Source organism: Ictidomys tridecemlineatus, unplaced genomic scaffold (assembly GCF_052094955.1).
Source record: "Ictidomys tridecemlineatus isolate mIctTri1 unplaced genomic scaffold, mIctTri1.hap1 Scaffold_191, whole genome shotgun sequence".
Lineage (NCBI taxonomy): Eukaryota > Metazoa > Chordata > Mammalia > Rodentia > Sciuridae > Ictidomys > Ictidomys tridecemlineatus.
The window spans coordinates 452,861-479,304 of NW_027521642.1; the positions used below are offsets into that span (position 1 = coordinate 452,861).

Genomic DNA, 26,444 nt, shown 5'->3' on the forward strand with positions numbered 1-26,444 from the left:
TGTCATTTTTTAATGCAGAGTAATACTCCATTGTGTATAAATGCCACATTGTTTCTATCCATTCGTCTATTGAAGGGCATCTATGTTGCTTCCACAGTCTTGCTATTGTGAATTGTGCTGCTATGAACATTGATGTAGCAGTGTCCCTGTAGCATGCTCTTTTTAGGTCTTTAGGGAATAGACCCAGAAGGGGAATAGCTGGGTCAAATGGTGGTTCCATTCCCAGCTTTCCAAGAAATCTTCATACTGCTTTCCAAATTGGCTGCACCAATTTGCAGTCCCACCAACAATGTACAAGTGTACCCTTTTCCCCACATCCTCGCCAGCACTTGTTGTTGTTTGACTTCATAATGGCTGCAGGCTAGCATCATTCTGAATGGAGAAAAATTGAAGGCATTCCCTCTAAAATCTGGAACAAAACAGGGATGCCCTCTCTCACCACTTTTGTTCAACATAGTTCTCAAAACACTGGCCAGAGCAATTAGACAGATGAAAGAAATTAAAGGCATAAAAATAAGAAAAGAAGAACTTAAAGTATCACTATTTGCAGATGATATGATTCTATACCTAGCAGACCCAAAAGGGTCTACAAAGAAACTATTAGAGCTAATAAATGAATTCAGCAAAGTGGCAGGATATAAAATCAACACACATAAATCAAAGGCATTCCTGTATATCAGCGACAAATCCTCTGAAATGGAAATGAGGTCAACCACTTCATTCACAATATCCCCCAAAATAATAAAATACTTGGGAATCAACCTAACAAAAGAGGTGAAAGATTTATACAATGAAAACTACAGAACCCTAAAGGGAGAAATTGAAGAAGATCTTAGAAGATGGAAAAATATACCCTGTTCATGGATAGGCAGAACTAACATCATCAAAATGGCGATATTACCAAAAGTTCTCTATAGGTTTAATGCAATGCCAATCAAAATCCCAACGGCATTTCTTGAAGAAATAGAGAAAGCAATCATGAAATTCATATGGAAAAATAAAAGACCCAGAATAGCAAAAACAATGCTAAGCAGGAAGTGTGAATCAGGTGGTATAGTGATACCAGACTTCAAACTATACTACAGAGCAATAGTAACAAAAACAGCATGGTACTGGTACCAAAACAGGCGGGTGGACCAATGGTACAGAATAGAGGACACAGAAACCAACCCACAAACCTACAACTTTCTTATATTTGATAAAGGGGCTAAAAGCATGCAATGGAGGAAGGATAGCATCTTCAGCAAATGGTGCTGGCAAAACTGGAAATCCATATGCAACAAAATGAAACTGAATCCCTTTCTCTTGCCACGCACAAAAGTTAACTCAAAATGGATCAAGGAGCTTGATATCAAATCAGAGACATGGCATCTGATAGAAGAAAAAGTTGGCTACAACCTACATACTGTGGGGTCGGGCTCCAAATTCCTCAATAGGACACCCATAGCACAAGAGTTAATATCTAGAATCAACAAATGGGACTTACTCAAAATAAAAAGTTTTTTCTCAGCAAAAGAAACAATTAGAGAGGTAAATAGGGAGCCTACATCATGGGAACAAATCTTTACTCCTCACACTTCAGATAGAGCCCTAATATCCAGAGTATATAAAGAACTCAAAAAATTAGACAATAAGATAACAAATAACCCAATCAACAAATGGGCCAAGGACCTGAACAGACACTTCTCAGAGGAGGACATACAATCAATCAACAAGTACATGAGAAAATGCTCACCATCTCTAGCAGTCAGAGAAATGCAAATCAAAACCACCCTAAGGGCTGGGGATGTGGCTCAAGCGGTAGCGCGCTCGCCTGGCATGTGTGAGGCCCGGGTTCGATCCTCAGCACCACATACCAACAAAGATGTTGTGTCCGCCGAGAACTAAAAAATAAATATTAAAAATTCTCTCTCTCTCTCTCTCTCTCTCTCTCTCTCTCTCTCTCTCTCTCTCTCTCTCTCTCCTCTGTCACTCTCTCTTTAAAAAAAAAAAAAAACCACCCTAAGATATCATCTCACTCCAGTAAGATTGACAGCTTTCTAATACATAATGACTTTTCTGATTAGCTGACTATGGTATTAATAAATGTGATAAGTTTCTTTCAGTATTTGATGAAGTATGACACTATTTGGAAGATAGCTATAATTCTCAGTGAATCAATGCTGAAAAAAATATTTTAAAAAGCCACACATGGTTGAAATTATCCCTTCAACATGCATGATAGACCAATGGATTTTAATGTAACTGTATGAAAATTTAACAGATATGATTTCCAATTCCATACTACTAGTGACTTTTAAGAAACTGCCATTTACTGAGTTTTGGCATTGCATGGAGCAATAATACCCATAATTGAATAAGTTATATCAAGGAACATACTCTTCCATTTTTTAACTATTTTGTGCAATGGGGTGTATTTTCTTCATATAGTTCTATTAAAACCACATATGATAACAAATCAAATCCAGAGCATTCATGAGAATTCAGATGTTTTCTATTCAGCTAAGCACTGAAGAAATTTCCAAATATTTAAAATAATATACTTTTCATTGAAATTTTAATTATTAACTTCAAAATAAATTTATAAATAAATGAATTAATTAATTAATAATTATTTTAAAAATCCTCACATTTAATTTCTGATATATTAAGCAGTCTTCAAGTTGTCAATTCCTGTATATGTTTTATATCACTGGATGTCTTTCACTCTTGAGAAAGCTCTCAAAGCTCTCTATTTTCCTGGTTCTTGTGACACCATCTTCTTCTTAAGCCTGTTATTACCTTCTTTGGTTTCATTTCTTCTGCCCTGGCTTCTAAATGTGATTGCCCTAAGATTCTCTCTTGGGGTCCTTTATCTTTTCCATCTATACAATTTCTCCAGTGGACATGGGTTGGTTGTCTCTTCTTTTTTTTCTTTCCCTGGTTATATGCTCATGCTAGTGACACTCCTTATCTTCAGCCCTGATCTCCCCCACAGAACTGCTCTGATTGGTACAGCCAACTCCTGGCTAGGGATCTCCATATAGGTGTCCAGTAGACATCTCACACTCAACGTGGCCACAATGAACTCTGATTCTCTTATCCCAAACCCTTCCCCTGTTTCAGTCTTTACCATTCCAATAAAATGGCAGTATACGATTAAGGCAAATTCAATGGAAAGTTTTTTTTTTATTTATTAAGACTTTATTTTTTTCTCAGGGAAAAAAAGTTGATCTTTTAAAGAACTGTGATGTGATGATATTAACTTAAATTCAAAAGATAAAAGGAAAATACAGTCAATTTTTATTTTAAATTTGTTTTCCTAAAATGAATGTACTTTTTTATTCCTATATCGGTGTAGCCCCTTTGAAATTTTTCCTTTCTGCCATTGCATATAATATGTTATCTCTGTCCACACTAAATAGCCATATTTCCTAGATGACAGGGTATTGGTAAGATGATTCTGAATGTAGAATATGTATAGGAAAAATAAGGATTAGTGCCTATATGACATTGTGAAATTCATATTGGCATCATGTGTCTAGAATCCAAAATGTAAAATCTGTGGGACTTCTGAGAGTGATCTGTTATGTGTGCCTCTTATGGTTTGTGTAAAAAGTGTCTCCCCACAACTTGTGTGTTGAAGGCTAGGTCCTCAGTGCAGCAGTGTTCAGAGGTGGGATTTTGGGAAATGATTGGATCATGAGGGCTCTGACCTCATCTATGGATTAATTCATTGATAACTGAATGCACTATTGGGAGTTAGTGGAAACTGTCGTGGTTGGGGGAAGTAGATCACTGGGTTTGAGCCCTTGGGGACTGTCTTGTCCCTGGTCCCTTCCCCCCACTCTTTCTTTTCCACCCGTTCTCTCTGCTTGCTGGCCATTGTGAGCTGAGCAGTTCTCTTCCACCATGACCTTCCTTCATGATGATCTACGTCACCTCATGCCCAGAGCAATAGATGGAAAAACTTGCAAACCAGGAGCTATAATAAACCTTTGCTTCTTTAAGATTTTAATGTCAGGTATTTTGGTCATAGCAATGAAAAACTGGCTAACAGTGCTGGATTGATACAGAATGGGGAAGGACAAAATTGAGGGAGACTATTTAGAACATTATAATGATAAGAAAATTATACATGGAGAATGAAATTATTGCAAGTCATGGCCTTACTATTGAACTAGCAGCAGCGCAGATGTACAAACAAGGAGAAAAGAGATTGCTGTCATTTTCCTCTTCTTTCTTAATGAGTTTCCTCCTCCTTTTTGACCTCTTGGCAGCAAATTGGTGACATTTTTAGGGTTATGAAATTTTGATCAGCATATTTAATTTAACATGTGCTTTTATCAAATACATGATAAAAGGAAAACAATTTCTGTTCTCTGAGTGGGAAAAAAGTGGCTCATGATTGGAATGGTACCTAGGAAGTTGTTGAATGGTGCCACTGTTAGAGGAATGCTGGAGTACTGAGTGTATTGCTGTAACACCTGTGGGTTGAAAAGTCCTTGGAGTGGCACCTGCCAGCCTCACTTACTCCAAATTTCACATCCTATCATATTTCAGCCACCTATCTCTGTATTTCTCAAGCCTTCTGAGATGATTATGACCAGTGTGTAGCCCAAGTTGTAATTTTCATGGGGTGGGGTGGAAAGCAATCCTTGGTCAGGGACCCAAAAGCCCCACAAGGTTGAATATGAAGGTGATGGACAAAAATAACATTACTTGAGTTCAGAGTCAGAATGAAGTAAACGCACCTGTTTTTCCCATTAAGAGTCACATATGTGCTCCTCTAAGCCTTGTTTTTTTTTCCATCTGGAAGAATAAACATCAGAGATTGTCCATCAAAAGGTGGTCCCTTGACCAATATGCAAGTCACTGAGGAGTCCTGCTCATAGTGCAGATTCCTGAGTTGTAAACTAGTCTGCTGAATCAGGCCTTCCAGGACTAGGGTTAGGAATCTACATTTAGGAGAAACTCTCTAAATCTTAAATACAATATAGAGTTTGAGAATCACTGGCATTAAAAGCTGATTTCCAATGCTTATTTTCCAATACACTTGTGTCAAAATGAAGATTGTCTAATTCTAATGAAATTGTGGACAAGTGATAATAAATAAATGCAGACAGAAAACAGTGTATAAAATCCCTCATATATATATTTGACTAGATTACTAGTGCTTCCTTGATTGATATGAAGATTAAATGCTCAACTGCCAAAGACTGAAATAACTCTGTGGATACTGGTTGTTAAAGGGTGGTTCTGAAAACATGTATTTATTTTTGTTTTCAGGAAGAAAGACTTAAACATTTTCTAAAAAATGTCAACACTTTTCATGATTGTGCATTTCCAGTAAACCATCTAAATCTGCCTTCAATGTTGTATAAAATGAAGCCCTTAGGAAAAATAAATGCTTGGTCAGAGATGCTAGCATGTCCCAGGTTTCCTTATATATACAGTTTAACAAAATATTTCATACTGTCCTGGAGGATAAGAAGTTTAAAAAATTGTCAGATAAAGATGTGATGTACCTTATTAGTTTGTATGTTCCCTTTTAACTTACATTTTGACTCAACTTTGTAGCTTTAAAATTTTTGATTTCATAATGTGACTGAGTTCTATTTATGAAGAAGGGGTTCATAATTGCAGAGGTGAAGTTTAAATTCTACTTGCACGAGAGGTTCTATGTTTACTGTGTGGTCAATGTAAAATGTAAACTAGGCAAATAAACCATCTATGTTATTTTAAGACTAAATAAAAAGATCTAAAGAGAATATCTGGTATGAGCCCTTGGAAAATACTCAAGAGAAGCAAAATTAAAATTAAAAATTAAACAGAATAAAACTAATTAAAATGGTACTCAAGAATCATTTTCCATGGTCATTTATGTATAACTTCAGATAATAGTTCAACAATTGTATCACATATTTTCAATAAAAATAAAGGTTAAAGCTAATACTTATTCATTGTATTTAATTTAGCTGATGATAAAGAGTGGGGGCTAATAGTGTTTTTTTGCATCTTATTTTTGTTAGGTACTGGGAATTGAGCCTAGTTGTACTTTCCCCCTGAGCTACATCTCCAGCCTTTTTAAATTTTTTTGATTGTGAGATAAGGTCTGGCTAAGTTGCTGAGATGATTTGAACTTGGTATCCTCCTGTGTCAATCTCCCAAGTTGTTGGGATTATAGGCTGGGGCAACTAGTTTTGATATGTCTTTATGGTTATAGAATCTGAAAGATGAATTGGTAGAATCAAAAGTATGGATGGTGTTGATGCTTATGCTAGAATTTAGTTCTTGAGGGCTCATTTGTTTGATTTCTTTTCAATGTTTTTTTTTAACAAAACATGTTATGCTGAATATTTTGAAAATAAGGTGCACAAAGACCTCCTTCCTACCACATGTAGGTAACTACTGTTTTCATTTTGGTATATATGCTACCTATTTTTTCAGTATGAATAGACACATTATACATGTGTGTAGATATACATATATATTAGGTATGCTACTTAATACATGGGTTTCACCAGACAATGTTTTCAGAATATCTGTCCTATATACACATTTGCATATGTGTTTATGTGTAGTTTTCTTCACATTTCATTTTTTTAGTGGTACTGGGATTGAACCCAAAGCTTTGTGCATGCAAGGCAAGCACCCTACCAACTGAGCTACATCCCCAGCCCCTTCACATTCCATTTATGGTTGTACTTTTGTCATAACCACAAAAGTATCATTTGTATATACTGTAGTGTAATTAGGGATTCCCTTATTGATAGACCTTTCAATAGTTTCCAGTATTTCTCCTATTCTAATCAATGTTCTGACCCCTCATCCAATACCCTGCTTTTGTTTTTTGGTAGTAGGAATTGAACTCAGGGGCACTCAACCACTGAACCACATCCCCAGCCCTATTTTGTATTTTATTTAGAACCAGGGTCTCAGTGAGTTGCATAGCTCCTTAGCGTTACTGAAGCTGGCTTTGAACTGGTGATCCTCCTGTCTCAGTGTCACAAACTCCTGGATTGTAGGTGAGCACCACCATGCCAGGCTCTGAAACCCATTGTCTGAATATTTTTAGGATAAATTTATAGAAGTAGGATTTCTAGATTTAAAAAAAATGCCCTTTTAAATTTTTGAGAAAGGGCTGGGGATGTGCCTCATTAGTAAAGTGCTTGCTCAGCATGCAAAAAGCCCTGGGTTCAATGCCTACATCCTAAAAAGAAAGAAAAAGAAAAACAAAACAAAACCTTTTAAGATATATTCAAATTGTCCTTAGAAATATGTAGCAATGATAAATTTGGAACATTATGAACAATTGTTGGCTGTGTTAATCTCTTAAGTCTTTGTAAATTTTTATTAATCTCCTAAATCTTAGTAAATATAACCTACCAAAGATATGATTCTTGCCTTAGGTTTTTGTTAGTTTGATGAGATAACCTGAGGTTCTCCTATGATTCTGTATCGCCCTAGTAGTTGATGTCCTGTACAGTCCTGTCCTGTCCTGACTTGCGGGTGGTGGCAAACTTCTTAGACAAGGGAAGGAATGAATTTTTTTTTGGTGGTGGTTCTGGGAATGGACCCAGGGACTCTTGCTTATGCTTTACCACTAAGCAACATTCCCAGGCTCTGGATGATCTAACCTGGTCACTATGTAGTTAATAGATGATGTTTTGAGAGTATAAACCAGATTTGCTAAATGGAATGTCTCCTTTTCCTTGTCTTTTAAAACTTTGATTTTTAAAGCTCAATATCAATCAATCATTATGCTCCATTTAGGTATCAGTCAAAGCTTAATGGCCACCAAGAAGTCTCTATCCCCTCCCTGCTCTAATCTGGGGATGGAAGCCAGGGCCTTGAGCATGCTAGTCAAGCTGTCTACCTCTGAGATACATCCTGAGCTTGAGCCTGGATCTTTGAAATACTATTGTGCTCATTTATCAATCACAGGGAAATGAAGAGCTCTGACCTGAACCCAAAAATTTAAATTCTGGCTTCCTGAAAGTGTGTTGTATGGGGTGGAAGTGAGGAAAGGAAATTCTTTCATTCCATTTAGAACCTGAAAATAGTTATTGGAAAGGATGTGTGTATGTGTGTGTGTATGCATCTATTTCTGACTCTCTCAGTTCTAAGGGAGTTACCTCACAATTCCTGGATATTTTTTTTATTAGAAATACTATTTTTTCATTAGATTTTGGTCTCTTTGTACTTTTCAATGCTTATATATTTAGGAACCCCTGGCCCTAAATATTTACTTCAGAACTTAGAAAGCCTGATGGATAAATTTAATTCATATAGATTTGATCATTTTTGGCTCTGTTTGACATCATAAAAGGAGGTTGATTCTCAGGTAGAGAGCAACACACCAGGATTTGACATATGGTAACAAAACTGTTTTAGGCACTTATCAAAAGCTTAGTGGCCAGCATTTTACTCAACTATTGGATTTTTGAGCTTTGGGTTTTTTTTTTTTTGTAAAAAATGAATTGAATTTTGATCAACAGCCAGTAATTTTTATGAACCTCTGTTCACTTCATAATGTCTTTTCTTGTTTCATGCAGGCATTCTTACATATAATGAGCCAGTGTGCTGCAGCAAAGGTGGACAAGAATGTAACAGAAGAAACAGTGAATTTGAGGGGGTGCAGAGGGCATGAGTTCCCCATAGATAAATTGGTTCCTGTGGGATGCTCCTTCAGGACCTTCAGTGTGACTGTGATTCTATTCTAAGTTCCTGTGCCAGTCATTTGCATTGGTAATGGTATGAAAAGGTGTAATTAGGGTTTGGATAAAGGGAGGTCAAGAATACGGCACATAGGGCATAGAGAATTTTTTTTTCAAATCAAGATCGTAGAGACATTTGGAAAGAGGAAGAAAAAAAGTTCTAAGAAATACAACTAAGAACTTCAGGTTCTAGGAGAGGGAGGAAGTCGAGGGAGGTGTTAGACGATTGCTAGATGTTGTTCAAGAAGGCAGGCGTGGGCAAATGCGACTTCCTGTCTATGTGATAGCTAAAGAATTCAGACCTGGATATTTTACTGTGGTGCATCAGAGGAAGTCCACATGATATCTTTAAGTCAGACATAAACGTATAAATATTTTCTTTTAAAATGTAGGAAAAGGGTGCTGGGGATGGAGCTCAATGGTAGAGGCCCTGGGTTTCATTCCCAGCAACACACACACACGCACACAAAACACCACACACACACACACACACACACACACACACACACACACACACTAATGAAGGAAAAATTGTGAAGAAAAGAAAAAGGATAGCAAATGAAAACTAATTATATTATAGTGATTATTTAAATTGCATAAATTTCAGAGGATATTTTAGGTTCTTCTGACCCCATTTCCTCATAATTTAAACATCTTTCTTTCATTTTTTATTTATGAACTACAATTATACACAATGGTGCCATTGTTACATATTTATACATGCACATAACATTTAATTGGACCCATTAACTCTAAGTTTCATTTATCATATTGAACTATGTTAACTCTGAGTGATTTGGGCTCTATTCTCAATATAAATTATGTCAAGAAAATATATTAATGAGAAGCACAGATACATTGACTCTTTTCCTTTCTGTGGGGGAAATGAACAATTTCTGTGAAATTTTATCATTCCATCAAGTGCACTTCCTCACAAGTGCAGGGCAGAGCCAGTACTTAGAATGTCTTATTACTGACATTATGGGAAAACTTTTCTCAGTGAATATGTATGTCTTTTTAGGAAAAATAAGTGCTAGTCTGTGACATTTATTCTATTATTTTTTGAAACATTTAGGAAAGGAGTTGTCCAAAAATTTTTACTGACATAGCAGCTAGAGGGTGCTGAAAATTTTGAAGATCCATATTTTCCAGATGATATAAAAATATAACTTTACATGAATTTTAATTTAACTAACATAAAACTAGGGATAAAAATAGAAAGGAAATTGGCTGGTCAGGTAAAAAACTTCATATTGAATGGGATTTGCTTAGAGTTCTTGGCCTTCAGAATGTTCCTTTCACACTCTTGCCCATGGTTAGCATAATTTAAAGAACCTATAAAATCAAATGATGCCTTATAAAACCAGACTATTGTGTATACGTTTAAGTGCCATTGAAAAGCCATGTGCCATTTTCTGTGTCTAGAGGCTTTTAGAGAACACTAGAATCAAAATATGTCTTGCGAATGCTGATTTTTTTCTTCTTGTAGGCATTCAGATGGATATAGTTGAAAGAAAATAAAAGGTTATGAGGCAAATAATGATCTATTGACAGCAAAGTTGTGGATTATTGCTAGGCTTTTCTATGTGTGCTTAATTTAAAATGATAGAATTTTTGTGATGCTGTGAATGAAAATACAAGGCAATCCTGAATCAAATACAGAAAATATTTCCACCATTTAAATGTTTGTCACTTTCACATATTTTTAAAAACTTCAAGACAATCTTGGGACCTAATTGGATATACACAGTATTCAATATGAAAGAACAAATGTAGGTGCAGCTATTTATTTTGGATATTTTGGAAGGAAAATATATGTATTCATTTGATGGTGGATTTTTCTGTGAGGTGATGTGCTTTCGTTCTAAAGCAGTGAAAACTTTGAGGTACCCTATCAAGGACCATGTTACTGGCCATATTGATTTTCTGATCATAGTAAAATCTTTTTAGTCTCTGGAAGATATTTTGCTGCTGTAATGTTGTTTACTGCAGCTTGAGGAAGGGAGGAATAGTTCAGTTTGAAAGGATTAAGAGAAAGGATAAAAATTATAGGCTGCCTATTAAAATACCTTGGTAGTGTGTAAGTGTTTTGCAAAAGTAGAGTAGAGTGAGTCACGTTTTACCAGGAAAGCACAGTCATGTTTCAGTATGATTAGAAAAAGGTAAAGATTTTTTTCCTTAGTGTCATTCAGCTAGTGTAATGAGCATTATTGATTAAAATGTTAGGATCAATAAAGATTTAAATTTGCAGTAGAGAAGACCTTACAGAGGAGAAAAAGGTTATGGTCTGTTGAGTATGGAGACAATTGAATGCTTTGTAGAAAATTGATTTCTTAAACTTGATCTGTCAGTTACTCTGCTTGGCCTTCATCAGCATGGATTCTTCTGCAGAATGTGCACAGAAAACAATATGCATTCCTATAAGACTCATACAGTAAATATTCGTGAACATCATGTACAATGAGAAGTTCATTATTTAAGGTTTTCCAAAGAATTCTTTGTAATGGTAATGAGGAATGATGCCATTCAAGTCATTGAGCAATCAATAAACTTAACATTGTTTCTTCTTAGAATATATATATATATATATATATATATATATATATATATATATAGTCAGATTCTATTATTTAAACAGTAATGTTTTAAATCTCTCTTTTTCTCAACTCAACTCTATCAAAATCTACCAAACGTATTGGACTTTTTGTGCTACAGCCTCATAACCAAGGATCAGGAGTTAGATATTCCTCACACAGAAGCAATTCCATTGTTATTTGTTTGTTGCTTATTACTGTTATTTATAGAAGAAAATACTGGACCGATCTGGAAAAAAAATGCATGAGTAGGATTCCAAACCATACAGGGGTCAGTGCCAGAGTGGAGAAAAGACTGTAATCAAACTATCAACAAGTCAAGAAAGGAAGTAAAATCCACTAATCCACTAATACAAATTTTAGGGAAAACATCTCAACTTATTGAGCGTTTGCTTTTGAAAGTGTGTACAAAAATAACCCTAAACAATCCAGAGCCCAGTACCTGAAAATAGTAACAACTAAACATGGGCTTTAATGGGTGCTGTGGAGAAAAGGTGGAAAGGTATAAAAAAAAAAAAAAAGGCTTAAGTGGAAGGAAAAGAACAAAGGTTGACCAGTTCCCTCACTTCTGGTTAGGACACATTTCTCAGGGCTATTCTTGCATTATATTTCCATATAACTAATTTAAATTTCTTTAAAAATTTTTACAAATAATGTTTTAGATTGGGTCCAAAAAATAATTTTTAAAAATCAAACTTGAACTTAGTGAAACAGTGAATTTCACTGCTTATTTTTCTAAGATATTTGTGCATGCATTGAAATGCAATAACTACCAATATGTAGAAATGAATGATAAATATTACATATTCATTTCTTCTAAGTTGCATAAAATATCAATAAAAATAATAGTTAATTATAAAAGTTATTTAAATGCCTTTGGAGGAGCTCTTTTGAAAACAACTCATTATAGGTTTGTTTCAATTTTGAATTCTTAGTTTTGACTATATAACCTATTTTCAGGTATTCTGGATAGAGAAATCTGTGGTTCATTGTTTAGCCCTTTGATTTTGGTGGATTTCCGATCTTGAAATCAATAGTTCACACTGTCTGGAAGAGTGTTTTAGATACCAGTGTGTTCTCACTTCCTCTTGCCTTGGCACACAGAGGTGCACCCTGAGTGTAACACTGGAGCAAGCCATCATTCTACCCAGGAGCCATGGGCTGCCACCTCGCTACATTATGCAGGCTACAGATGTGATGCGGAAGTAGGTGAGTCTAATGCTTGTTTAGGGGAGTTTTAAAACTCCCTGTGTTTGAAGGTTCCTTTGTTCATTCATCAGGTCAGGTGTCTGACTGGTGCCTTGATGTGTAGGGCACTTTTCCAGACACATGACTTGGTAAGGTAAGTCGTGGGTGAGAAGCAATCCCGTTGGATGAGAACTTGGTACAGACTCTTAGGTAAGGGTTTTCCAAGAATTTTGGACAACCCTGGAAAAAAGGAGGTCTATGCAATTATCTCAAGGAGTAAAGGTAATCGGCTATGAAAATAGACAGGAATGGACTAGGGGCTTGTGTAAGGGACAAGATAAAGGACATTTGGAATTTTCTGGAAGTTGTAGGTGATTTAGTAAATCTTGAAGAATGGATTGAGAGAGGGACAGGCAAGAAAAAAGATGGAAAAATTTGAGCAATATGTTTACTTATTACATACTTCTGGTGATCTCTCAGACTTCCATGCTATGCTAAGAAGTATATGTTTTATTTCAAGGATAAAGTGCTGACTTCAAATTTTGCTTTAGAGAATGAATAAACATCCTTTGGGCTGTGTTTAGGTCACTAGAAAACTCATAGTTGAGAATGTACTTTCTGAATTAATAGAATAAACTTTGTATGTCATCACTCAATAATTTTTTAAAGAGTAATAGCTTAGTTTTTAGCTTAGTTTTTAACATTTAAAATTCTTTAAAAAATAAAAATGGACTAATTTCAGTTTTCTAATTGGGAAATGGGCTTAATCTAGAAGAAAAGACAACCTACAAAATGACAAAAAATCAAAAGACACTGTTTTTTTTTTTTTTTTTTTTTTTTTTTTTACTTTATTCTATCACGTTTAAGCTACTACAATAGCAAAACTCTTTATTTGCTGCTTTGGTTCAAGATGTCCAGTGATAGCGAGTCATTAATTTTTAAGGTATGCATTTGCAATTATGACTGGTTGTATTTACCAAAGATTTAGTGTATAACTCCTAAGGAGACACATATATCCCTCTGGGCTTGCTCCCAAGATTACAGTACAGAATGACAACCAAGCCAATGAAAAAAATCAACAAAAGATTACCACTGAGCTGACACCTGCACTGTAGAGATCAGGTACAGTGAGGGCATATACATGACACTTCTGGGTAAGAACCCAAGAACCGAAGATTGACAACCAAGATCTTAGAAGGTCAAAGGATTTACTGAGTAAAGGTTAGATCTACCAGAATTATGGGATAAACTGTTGTCCAGCTGGCAAAGGACAAACACAGATGCAAATTGCCAGAGGGCTCAGGAAGAATTTTTGGAGAGTAAATATGCAAATTATCCTTTAAAAAGTAAATCAAAATAAACATTATTAGTCACATTAGAATTGTATTTGCATTGCTAATTTTATTTTATTTTGTCTCTCTTAGAGTATGTTTCTAGGAGAACTTGGAAGAGCCATCTCAAAATTGTGACATATGGGAAGAATCCACCATTTTTTAGAATATTCCACTAAAGAGGTTAAGTCACTACATATACATTCCTACATTGTGGAAATGAATAGCTATGATTCTAATATCTTTAACTTCCTAAAACTGAAAATGGAAATAGAGATAAAGTAAAGACAATGTTTTATAGGCCTAATAACTCATTTCATGGTGCAGAGCTCATTAACAATGGTATATTTATACATTATTAATACATGATATCTGTAATATCATTTAAAATACTGAAAAGTCATGCAGTTTCTTGTAATGTCTTTATTGATTTCTGAGCTGCATTATTTTTCCAGTATTTATCACTCTTTCCTGCTCCCTATTTTTTAAAATAAATACATTTAGAATACTTTCTTCCTTTTATTTTTGCTGATTTCTCAGCACCAAGTTATGCATCCCAAATAAGTGATTTAAAACTTCTTTGTGGAAGATCTTAGGGCCTGGGGCTCTCTTTTAGGGAAAGCAAGCAGATTTTTCTACGTATTCTTTCTGAGGACAATCTTCTTTTCAGTATTCAGCCAAAGTACATGGTTGGTTCATTGGCCAGGATCCACTTTCCAAGCCAGTTCTTATACACCTAGAATCTGAGCAGTTAGAATACAAATCTAAATCAAGGTTAGAACTTGGATTTTCTGTCCCTTTTGCCTTCCAACCTCAGAGAAAAATATTTAACCATTTAGACTCAACTTTTCAGAGATAGAGAGGTTAGAAAAGTTTTCATCTTTACTATAACTTGAAGTATTTGAATTATTTCATTATCAATTTGAATTTTATATTTTAAGGTATAATAGTTTATTATCTATGTATTGAAGTTTTGCAATACATAATAAACAATAAAATGAATAAGCTAAGATCTTTAGTTTCTTTCTAGAAGTGAACTTTTTGACATGATTTATTCTTATTTATAATTTCAGTATTATTTTCATGTGCATATTTTTTACACATGGTATTTTAATTTGTTGCTTGAGTGTGAAGAAAGGATACAAAATAGAAGGGAAAATGACCATATAACTTGGATTTTTTGATAATGTTTACAATAACCATAAGCAGCTCTTTTATATAACCAGGTGATCTGAAAATATTGAGGTCTAAAATTTCATTTTCATTATAAACTTATTAAAGTTTTCCATGCTAGAAAGTATACATACAAAATGTGCTTTTAGGAAGCCTATACAAAAATTGTTTTTGATCTTTTTAGTAAAAGCTGGGATTCCAACATATTCTGTCTTCATACCTTTGGTATCAAAGATCCTAGTAGTCACCAAGAAAAGACTTGGGTGTGATGAAGTCCTGGCCTAATCTCATGGTGGAATATGTAGGCAGATTGCCAGGATACAGTCATCCACATGCAAGTGTAAAACTTCAGTCTTTCAGGATTCAGAACAGGGAGCATGGCCCCTCAATAATTGGGAAACTGAGACTTATTCATTATGGTATCATAGTTTCCTAGAATAGTACCTAGTATAAAGTTAGTGCTAAATGAGGTTTGTTCAGTAGCTGGGAAGATTGGAAAAAGCATCCCATACAAGGTGAATATTTAATCATGGCTAAAAGCACAGATTCTTGAGCCAAGCCGCCTTAATTGGAGTCTCACCTCCATTGTTTATTATCCTGTGATTTGGGACAAGAGTTTTAGTTTCTTTATTTCTTAATTTTTTTCACTACTATAACAGGAATAATAATAGCACTTGCCTCATAGTGTTGTTATGAGAATTCTATAAATCAAATCGATAGACTTAATTCACTCAGAGCAGAACCTGATTTACTGTATAACCTGTTATTAGAAAATGATGGTGATATTTTATTTGCATCTCAGAGACAAAAATGTAATGCAGACAGAGAAAAGGGTATTAGGGAGGGCATTTAGGCAAAGGGAGCAATATGAAGGAGTGTGTGAGAATCCAAGTTGAATATATGAAGAATTATATATTATACAAGGTAAAATATGCCAAGCAATGTATTCAGCATGGTGAGCATCACATTTAAAGAAAGCAAAAAAATATCTTTCTATTCACTACTTAATGGAATATTATGACACTATAGACAAAAAATTAAATGTGAATACTGGGGTCTTGTTAGTGAATCTGTCTTTCACATGGATATGACTTAAAAATTCATAAACCAATTTATGTGTACACTAGGATTGAACAAATAAATAAAGATGTTGTAATTAAAGAGAAATCAGACCCTCAGTTACTGAAAAAGAAGTCATACATCAGCAAAGGGTGAAGGCTGGAATATATAATGAACCCTGTGGTACTAGGTTGGAATTAGCAATATCAGTATGACTAATGAGTCCATACACACAACACACACAGACACAAACAGATGTAGGAATGAATATGGTGTTCAAGTATGTTTGTGTTAATAAATAAGCCCCGTCTGCTGGAAAGGCCTGGAAGTAGTTGTATCACCAAAAGTAATGAGTACATCCTGTATCCAAATTCTGGTTTCTAAATACTGTATTCCAATGATAAGGTTTACAATAACCATAAGCCTTTGGAAAAGTGATTAATTACCAACTGAGACAGAGAAAATGAACCTAGAATATCTTGAGGTGCAGAAAATAAAGACACACTAAAATTAAAACATAATGAGTATATATCAAAAGGGTACAAGAAGCAACCAGAAAGAGCCCCCATTAGCTAAAACTCGAATGCTTTCAGTTAAAAAAATTAATAAAAATATTGGATTTCTTATACAGTAAAACCAATATATGCAAGTCCATGCTGAGTTAAATATATAATTGAATAATTAAATAATTTTGGGAAAATAATCCTTCTTTACAGAATCCCAGTTCAAAGCAAGTGTGGAACTAAATTTGTTGCAGACAAAATATACCAGTGGAGGATAAAATAGTGAGTGAAAGTTCAAAGAGAAGCAGGATGTTTGCAAAGTCTCATACTCTCTTTCCAGGCGTCTTTGCTAAGTCTGCAAAGGCAAGGTGGGAACGTTGCAGTGGGAAAATAAGGCAGATGCCCCTTAAGTCAAGTGCTCAAAGTTAATGTTCCAGGTCATAAGATCTATTAGCATCATATGTCCCCAAATATAAAGCACAGAGAAGTACAAAACATCACTTCTATGATTTTATTATTTTTAAAAATGCTTTTTCTCTACCTAATCATGAGAAGACATCAGATAAACATAAATGGAGACAGTCTGCAAAATAACGGCCAGTCCTCATCAAAAGTATTAATTAAAGTCACAAGGAGATATTAAAGAACTGTCAGGGGGACAAAGCAGATGTGAAACAAAATGCAGTAGGGGATCCAGGATTGGGTTCTTGAAAAGGAATACTAGTGGGGAAAATATGGAACTGGAATAAGATGTGCCATATAGTTAATTGTATTGTACTAATACAGTTCCTGGTTTTTATCATTGTACTGTGATTAAGTAAAGGGTAAACATTAGGAAAAAACGATGAAGCATGAAGAAAAATCTCTGTTCCATTTTTATAAAGTTTCTCTAAATCTAAAATTACTTAAAAGTGGAAAGTTTTAGCTACTTAATTGCAATTCTTTAATCCGTCCTGTCTTTTGTCACCAGTACCACTACCATCACTGTTTCCCTATTTGCCTTTTTATTAGGTCCATCTTAAGAGATTGGTTTTTTTAGGTTTCTTTTTAAAATTTTCTCCCTTTTTCTCTTCCCTTGACTTAGTTCAGTATTTGGAAGCTGGAATATTTCAGTTTCTTTTTTTAATGTATATTTTTTAGTTGTAGATAGACACAATACTTTTATTTATTTTTATGTATTTTGAAGATCCAACCCAGTGCTTTACTTGGGCTAGGCAAGCACTCTACCACTGAGCCACAACCCCAGCTCCAATTTTGCAGTTTCTTAAGCACCCTTCCTTTATCTATGCCCAGCCAAAAAGTCTGCTGTTTGGTTCTCTATAGTAACTGATTTCCATTAGGAACTGGACAGTAATTATAACTTTATTCACGAACTTGACCAGTTTTAGAAACTTTTTTATTCATGATGATCATTTTTGTCTGGTGCTCTGGCACATGCCTATAATCCCAGCAATTCAGGAGGCTGAGGCAGGAGGATCTAACGCTCAAAGTCCGCTTCAGCAACTTAACAAGGACCTAAGCAACTCAGTGAGACCTTGTCTCTAAATAAAATACACAAAAAGTATTGGGGATAGCTTAGTGGTTGAGTGCCCCGGGTTCAATCTCTGGTCCCAAAACCAAAGAAAAGAAGAAGATCATATTTAAACTATAAACTTTAAGATAAAATTCTTAAACTTCAGAGATCCATATTGATGTGGCTTTTCCAGGAATTGCTTTAGAACTAATTCAGAAAGCCTTTTCTTGCTAAATATTATTAAGTTTAAAATAGTCAACTATTTAGCTAAGGAAAACAGGTGCCTGACTGTAACAGGACTGTGATTTCTGTTTCAAGAAGGTGGTGGGACAGCAGGTATTTATACTTGATTGTTTCCTATTTTCAGCATTTGAAGTTATTAATTATTGAGTCTAGGAGTAAAGATATAGATGGGATGTTGAACAGGAAGCTGTTAAACTTACTTGAATGGTTCAGATGTCTTTAGAAATAATTACTAATCATTTTGAACAACATAGCATATTTTCTTTTATTTCCCCCCTTTGCCACTGGAAATTGAACCCAGGGGATCTACAACTAAGGCATACCACCACTTCTTGTTATTTTTTTACTTAGAAACAAAGTCTCCCTAATTTGTTTAAATCCTTGGCAAATTGCTGAGTCTGACCTTGAACTTTGTATCCTCCCGGCTCAGCCTCCTGAATCACTGGGAATACATGTGTATACCACCATGCGTAGCCTTACAAAACCTTCATGCCATATTTTGATTCTTAAAAGCATTAATTTCAAAGATGTTCAGGTGCTGATTTCTCTTAGTCCTTAGCCAGTCTCTCTTGATGTTAAATATATTGTTGGAATAAGTATTCTACATTCAGATATTAATGATATTTAAATAAATAGTAATACAGTATAGAGCTAAAAGTGATTTTCCTGACTTCAGGGAGCAAGAGTTCAGAACACAGCAAAGAATTTGGAAGTGAGAGACTGGACCCCTCAATCAGCTCCAAGATAAGTAAATCCCTGCCTTCTCTTTCCAGAGGGTTCACCAGCTTTTGTTCTGCATGACTTATATACCTACTTTAGGATATGCCCACTATCATTCTTATAGTATTCCTGGGGATTGACCTCATAAACACCCAGCCACTAAGTGTGATTAGGGACAAATGATCATAATTAAATGGATACCCTCCTATTTTGCACATTCCATTATGAATTTAAAAAAATCCACATGGATACAACTAACAATTTTAATCCAGCTGGGCCAATAATCAAAATGCCATTTTCATTTATCCTTCTATTATCATTCATATTCTTTCCTCTGTTGGGATTGTCTTTCCTATCTGTGTCTATATAGAAGACTCCTACTTAACCCACAAAATCTACTTTAGTTATCATCTCCTGCTAGTAGTCTTATTTGTGTTCCTTTGCTCAGGTTGTCCTAGGTATCTTGTATATTGCTGTATGATAGCCCTTATGCTATTATATTATGCTGTGGTATTTTGTTAACATGTTTCTGTGCCCAATCTGAGTAAGAGTTTTCAGGAGTCAGTATGGATTTTAAATTTTATTCCTTTGCTCACCATAGACATGCAATATCTAAACTGATTTCAAGAACACGTGAATGAGTAAGCATATTAACAGGGCTATTGTCTGAGATGCTAAATATTCACAGTTCACGCATCATCATAAGAAAGGACTCCAATCTACTTTTAAGACAAATGAACATAGTTAGTATCCACAGGAAAAAAAAAAAGTTTTCCTCTCAGTTTCCCCGGCGAATAGGGTAGGCAGTCATTTATCTTGGAGTGGGACAAAGCTAACTAATTTCTTCTACATTCAATTGGATTTATACATTTGCCTTTAGACAGGAAGTAGTCTCCTGCAAATACTGTCATAGACAAGACACTTTTTTATTTGTTTTTATTTGTAACACCATTACCAGAGCAAGAATGAAGATTGGAGCATTTGTGAAGTTATATTTTATTCTGAAAAACTACATGGGAAGTGAAATTTTTTTTAAAAAGGAAAAACATATCCCCCACTCGGAAATGGATGAAGCACTCATTTTATAGTTGCATTTCTTTTTAGTACTAACTCCTAACTCTGTTTAATCCTTGTCTTATTATCATTATCTTCTACATTTGATTAGATTAGAATCTCCCAGTTTCTATTGATGAAGAATCATTTCCCATAAGCATTGTCTCCTCAATGCCTTGAGCAGACATGTTATATTACATAACAGACCCACTGAAGTGTTAAAATCTCAATAAAAAATGACAAGATAATGGCTCACAGGATGTTTTTATCTAGATCTTATAAGACCTAATAAACAGTAGGTTTGGGATAAGACTTTAGCAACCTGATCAATAAGCCAATATGCAAGCTGAACCACAAGAAAAGCAATGGATGAACTCAATTTCTTCTTTATTGGTTTATGTAATGCTTGAAATGAAGCACAATAAAAGTAGCCTGCTATAAAGTTAAAATAATAACCCTGAGAGAGAGATTAAGAGTAATTTAAAAAATGGATTTTATTTACTCTTTTATTCATTCTATAAGCATCTATTTAGGACCCAAGAAATGCAGCCCAATCTGTTATGCCTCATGAAAAATGTAAACTTGAAATAGAAGTAGCTCTGGCCCTCAAGGAGCTTTTAGTTAAGTAGGCTTAGTGAGTAAAACATCATTGTAAGCAAAGGTGGAATGTGAAAAGCTGTCCTTGGAGGGTGCAAAGAGATTCTGAGCACCGAGGGCTGGGATTCCTCCTCAGCTGGAACAGCACTCCATCCTCAAATGCAGTAAGTTGAAAGATACATTTGCCTCTCAAGCTCAGACCACCCAAAGGCAAAGCTAGGGTAGTGTTTCTCGAAGGTACCTTCACAAAAGTCTAGTGTGCTCTCTCTGCCTGAGATAGTCTTTGGTTCAAATCCCCCGCCCATCTATCTCATAGTACACTACATATTATAATAACTGTGACACAAACCAAGCATAGATTGTCGTGAGAACATGGAAGAATCCTGCCCAGCCAAAGGAGGGAGAAGGAAGGTCACAGAATGCTCCTGGTCTAGACATGAGGGCCCAGAGAAAACATCACATTCTGAGAACCATACTTTAGTCTGTGTGACTGACAGTTGAAAGTGATTTAAGAATAATGTAAAGCAAAGCTGGAGATGCAGGCAGGGGCCAGATCAGAAAGAGACATACCAGAGTTTTCATCTTAACTTGAAGACAATAAGGCAGCATCAACAATCTTCCTACTTGGAAGAAGATCTGACTTTTAGAATTTGTCTCAGGTGACATTAGAAGGGTCTATTTCTAAGAATGAAGATAGAACTTTGAAAGGGACTATTGAGAACCCCAATGGAAGGGTGGATTAGAACAGTGCTTAGAAGGCAGACTTCCTAATCTTTGGACACAAATTGAATGAAGATAGATAGGGGAATGGAATATTCCAGAGTGACTATAAAATCTTTGACTTGGGTAATAAAGGGTTGGTGGTTATTGCCCCTGAGATAGTGGATCACAGGGACTTCCATGTGGTTTTACTTGTGGGCAGTTCAATAAATTGGTCCAAAGCCAAAGAGAGGCAAATAGGTGGAGCTGTGGTTCTATGAGTCATCAAAATTTAGAAAGTCAGTGAGGATATAGAAGTGAATTTTATTGCCATGGTGAGTGGATAACAGATGAGAGAAGATCCAGAACCCACCAGAGAAATGCCAATAGTGAAGAGAAAGCAAAGGAACAGGAGTGACAGTCAAAGGAGAGCAATTGGAAACATGGAAGTAAAATAGGAGCTGGTTGTTCTGGAATTCAAAAAAGGAGGAAGTGGCTGTGGTCACACCATAGAAAGAGTGAATGTGATAATTTCGGGAATCAGAATGCTAGAGAGGAGTGTTAGGGTTTAATAGTGCTGAGGTAGGTTGGTTCTGAGTAGTGACAATGGAAAGTCTACTCCTGGGAGCAGGTTTCCTGGACATCTTGGCTTCATCACATTTGCATACTCCCCCTCTAGGAATCATTGTCTGAAACGTGTCAGAAACTACTTTTGGTTTTAGGATATCAAGGTGAATGAGAAGCATTCCATATGCTCCAGGCACTTGCAGTCCAATAGAATGGAAAGAAAAAATAGATTTGGGCAATCAATGAATGTGTTGTGATTGAATGGCACTAAAGTAGGGGTTGAGGGCAGACTTCCTCTCTTTGGTTTTCTCTTTTGCAAAGCAATTGTCAAATTTTCATCAACAACCAAATATGACACTCCAGATATCAGATCACTAGTTGTGGCATATTGGCCTTGTTTTCTGTTACACAAAATCCGGAAGTATTTTGTTGTAAAGACTTTATTTGTGTAATGGGAAGACCACATCATACTATAGTGGTTAAAAATGAAGAAAAGAAGAAAAGTGATTTTGAGGAATCCCAGATCCTGCTATATGATCTTAGTGAAGTCTTCATTTTTTGAGATTCTATTTTCCAATCTGTAGGATAAAGACAATTGTCTTGAGATAGAGTACCATTGTACGAGAACCTCAGAAGAGGCATTTACTTTGTCATCTCTATTAATACATCTTATTATTTTTTCCCATATAGAAAGATAAAGAGTGTGGGCTAGGGTTGTGGCTCAGTGGTAGAGTGCTCACCTAGCACGTGAGAGGCTCTGCATTCTATTCTCAGCATCACATATAAATAAATAAATAAGATAAAGGTATTATATCCAACTACAACTACAATTAAAAAATAAAGATTAAAAAAGAAAGATGAAAAGGCTGATCTATAGAATAAAGTTTGAAAATTCTTCTCTCTGCTAATTTGAATTTGGACTGAATCACCAGCTCCAAAATGGCTTCCTGAGCCCAAACAGGAATAGGAGAAAGTGGAGCCAGGAACAGACCTCACTCCTGCAGGGCACTGGTATGCATGAGTGTAATGAACTAAAGGAAGAGCCCCAGATGTTGGGCAAAAAAAGGCCTCCCGGTGCCCAACAATTTAGCTGCCAAAACACAAATGCCTCAGAGCACAGTTGGAATCCAACTCTTTACCTTTTACATTTTACTTCCAAACTTCATCTGCCTGCTCTGAATTCCCAGAGCTCTACAATTTACATTAAAAATGTGTCTGAACTCAAATAACTGTGAGTTTCTTCCAAGAAGCCTCAGAAGCTGAATCTGTCCAGCTCCACAGAACCCAGAACTATTATTTCATTAGGTGATCACAGAGAGTAGCCTTTTCTCCAATTTGCAAGGCAGACATTTCAGACTCATCTACCCAGTGGCATTAGTTACATTCTGTGCAAATGTGCAGAGCAAAGTAATGGATGTGGTGGCACAGCGCAGATCTCATGGGGCAGGACATCCACCACCCATCCTCCTCTTTCTTTTCTACCTGAGTAAGGCCACTGTGCTTTCTTACTCCTTATATAGCACTTTCAGGGAAATAAGAGGACAGAAATTAAGGAGGAAAAAAAAATCTTCTGATCATCCAATTTTTTCAGCACTGAGAAAGCAATTTGAAGTAACACCCAATCTTTCAGCTGCAAAAAAATTTTTCAAGTACACCAGCTCAATTTAATGCATTCTCTTCTCCAGGAAAGATAAAATAAGCTTTTATAATGTGACATGTCCTTAGTTCAGTATTCATCTCTTCCATGTAGATTACATGTAGAACATAAACCACCTTCCACACTTGAAGTACGTTCAAAGATAATACATTCTGCGTTTCCTAAAAAAATTCATGTTTTTAACCAAATTTTCAACTCTAAATTAAAGCTTTCTCATTCTTCCCCATTGATTTAGAATTAGCATGGAATTAAATGTCAAAAGAGAAGGAATTTATAATTTACTAAATAGGTTAACAATTCATTTAAACTGTGTTCAACATAATGTGTAAATGGGAGTGAATCACTTCAGCTAGCCCTGAGTTTGAATTGCTTTTGAAAAAGGGAAAAGTTGGGGCTCAGAGTGTAGCTCAGAGGTAGAGTGTGTGCTTAGCATGCATGCAACCCTGGGTCCAATCCTTAGCACCAGAAATAAATAAACAGATAAAGGGGTAGTGTCAGATTCTACATTTAAAGTCATTAGTTTAAGCTCTGCAGTGGCACCAGTGTGGCACCTTGGTCACTGTTAGGGGTAACAGGTGTAGTCCAATATCCACTACTCTAGTTCAGCCTCTCTTTTTTCAGGATACACTGAAAGTTATGCACATGGTCTTGAGGTCACTAGAGTTAGGGTTTTCTGGCAGCTGTCATGTTCACTTTTACTTTGGTTCTAGAATTAGGATTCAACTATTAAAAAGAAGGTGGAGACTGGAATTTGTGTAACCTTAGCTAATTCCTTAGAATTTTTTGTTAGTGCTCAAACAAGTAGACCTGGGCTACAAAGGGGAGCATCTCCAGGCATCTCCACAGTTAATGTGGATTCTTTGACCCACTTTAGAATCCATTGACTAGGTAAGTGGTAGATGGCAGAACCAGGTGCCCAGTCCTTAGGAAACCTCAGCTAGTGTGCCTTTGAGATTCTAGCCTCAGGAATCTGCCATGTCAGGCCATTAATGTCCACACTACAGGCATAGTCCAAAATGCAGTTAACTTCAAAACTGGTCAAAAAAATAGCAGAACCCTGTGAGATAAGAGCTGACTTTCTGTAAACAAGATATTCATAATGATAGAGGTGATGGCAATTATAATAATATTACCTCCTGGAATTCAGAGAATAGATTTTTTTTACTACCAGCAAGCTAAGCAGGCTTGGATTGGCAGCACTGGAGTAGAACAGCAGGCTTTTAAAATGTAATGTTGCATAATCAGTAGCCATTGAAAGATGCAAAGAAACCTGGTTTTCTAAATCACAGAACCAAAATTTTAGAGTTTGCTTATTCATATGCTATGTTTAGTGAAGTAAACAATGTGTCCTTGACTCATAGAACCAAAAATAATTACTTTCAATGTATTTGTTATACCAATAAAATTATCTCATGTAAGGTACAAAAAGTGTGCAGCTGTCAAACTTACCTGTGCCTCTTCTAGGCTGTACAAGCTGTGTGAGCCCCCTCCCTCGGCTGGAGAAGAATGAAGAGAATCCCAAGGAACCAAGCAGGTAGAAGCTTCTGAACACTGACCTTAACCAGTACATGTTGGTTCAGAATTCTCCACTGAAAATAAAAGAACTGCATTTTTTCTTTCCTCTATATGTTTCCCCATGGTGTTTTATAACTAATGCTCAGTTTATACTGGTATATTTGTGCTAGAAATGAGTAGGAGTTCATTCAGACTTCAGCCTCACAAAGTGATCTCTGAAGATTGATATATGTCTTCATTTTTGGACAAAAATTCATCTCCGGAATCTATAGAAAAAATGTCCAAGATAAAAATATTAACTATTGGTCTCTTCTTGGATTCATTCATTTGATTGTATCTGTTTTCAGTTTCCCCAAATGGACACATGTAATAATGGATAGTTTTGCTTGAAGAAGTCTGTCACTGAAAAACACATGGTCACACTTGACACATCCTCATTTGAAAGTTAAGAATGGTATAGACTGAGAGGCATAGGTTTTCCATCCCCCATTCATGTCAGAGGAGGGTATATGTGTGGAAGCTGGAAACACATGCTTCTCTGTTTGTCCTAAGGGCTGCTCAGTAGAGGAGAAGAGAGATTTCAGGCCTCCAGCAAGACTTTCTTCCATTACTTCCAAGTGTACTTTATGCTCATGAATAAGGCCAGTGAGCTGGTGCTGTCCTTGGTCTCTGCTGTGGGCCTGGCTTCCCAAGGATACCTGTCTCACATGCTGTAGCATCAGTGACCCTGGGTAGGGCATGGTGTGGGGATCAGGAAGGTGAGAGGAAGGGGAATGGTCAAGAAGAAAAAAATAAACCTATATAAAAACTCACATATCTACCTTAGAAAGAAACCTAAAACTCAATTTTTTGAAGCCTTTCCACAAGATGTCAGACTCAAAAGAATTCACCATCAGGAGTGCTTTCTTCATCCAAGTATTGTACAAGATGTGAAAAATAAAGCTTTACTTGTTACACTTTAAAAGGACCACTGGAAACCTTGATTGTGGACACAAAGTATATTCCATGTTCATCCTAAAGTATGTGTAATTTTTGTCATTTCTGCATTGATATAATAGTATGGTTTCATCATTGTGAATAATTAACATTTTATTTTAAATTCATAATTCTCAAAATAATGGAAAGATTCTTCTTGTGTTTATAATAATTAGAGCCACACTTTGCTTCACAACAAGAGGAAGCTCTGAGAAAAGTGTCACTAGGCAATTTCATCATCATGCAGATATCATGTGCTTACACAAGCTGAGATGGCTACAACATCATTAGATGGTGTAATTTCTGGGACCCTTGTCATATATACTGTCCTTCATTAACCAGAATGTCATTATGCAGC

The 26,444-nt window shown here is 35.8% G+C and overlaps 1 long non-coding RNA gene across 1 annotated transcript in view; it reads left to right on the forward strand.

Moving 5' to 3' along the window:
* LOC144372930 (uncharacterized) overlaps positions 1-26,075 on the forward strand; it is a 59,512-nt gene extending 33,437 nt beyond the window's left edge. The window contains exons 2-3 of the long non-coding RNA XR_013432744.1: positions 12,400-12,502; positions 25,061-26,075. This is a non-coding gene — a long non-coding RNA (uncharacterized LOC144372930). The remainder of the gene's footprint in view (positions 1-12,399; positions 12,503-25,060) is intronic.
* Positions 26,076-26,444: the final 369 nt, after the last annotated feature.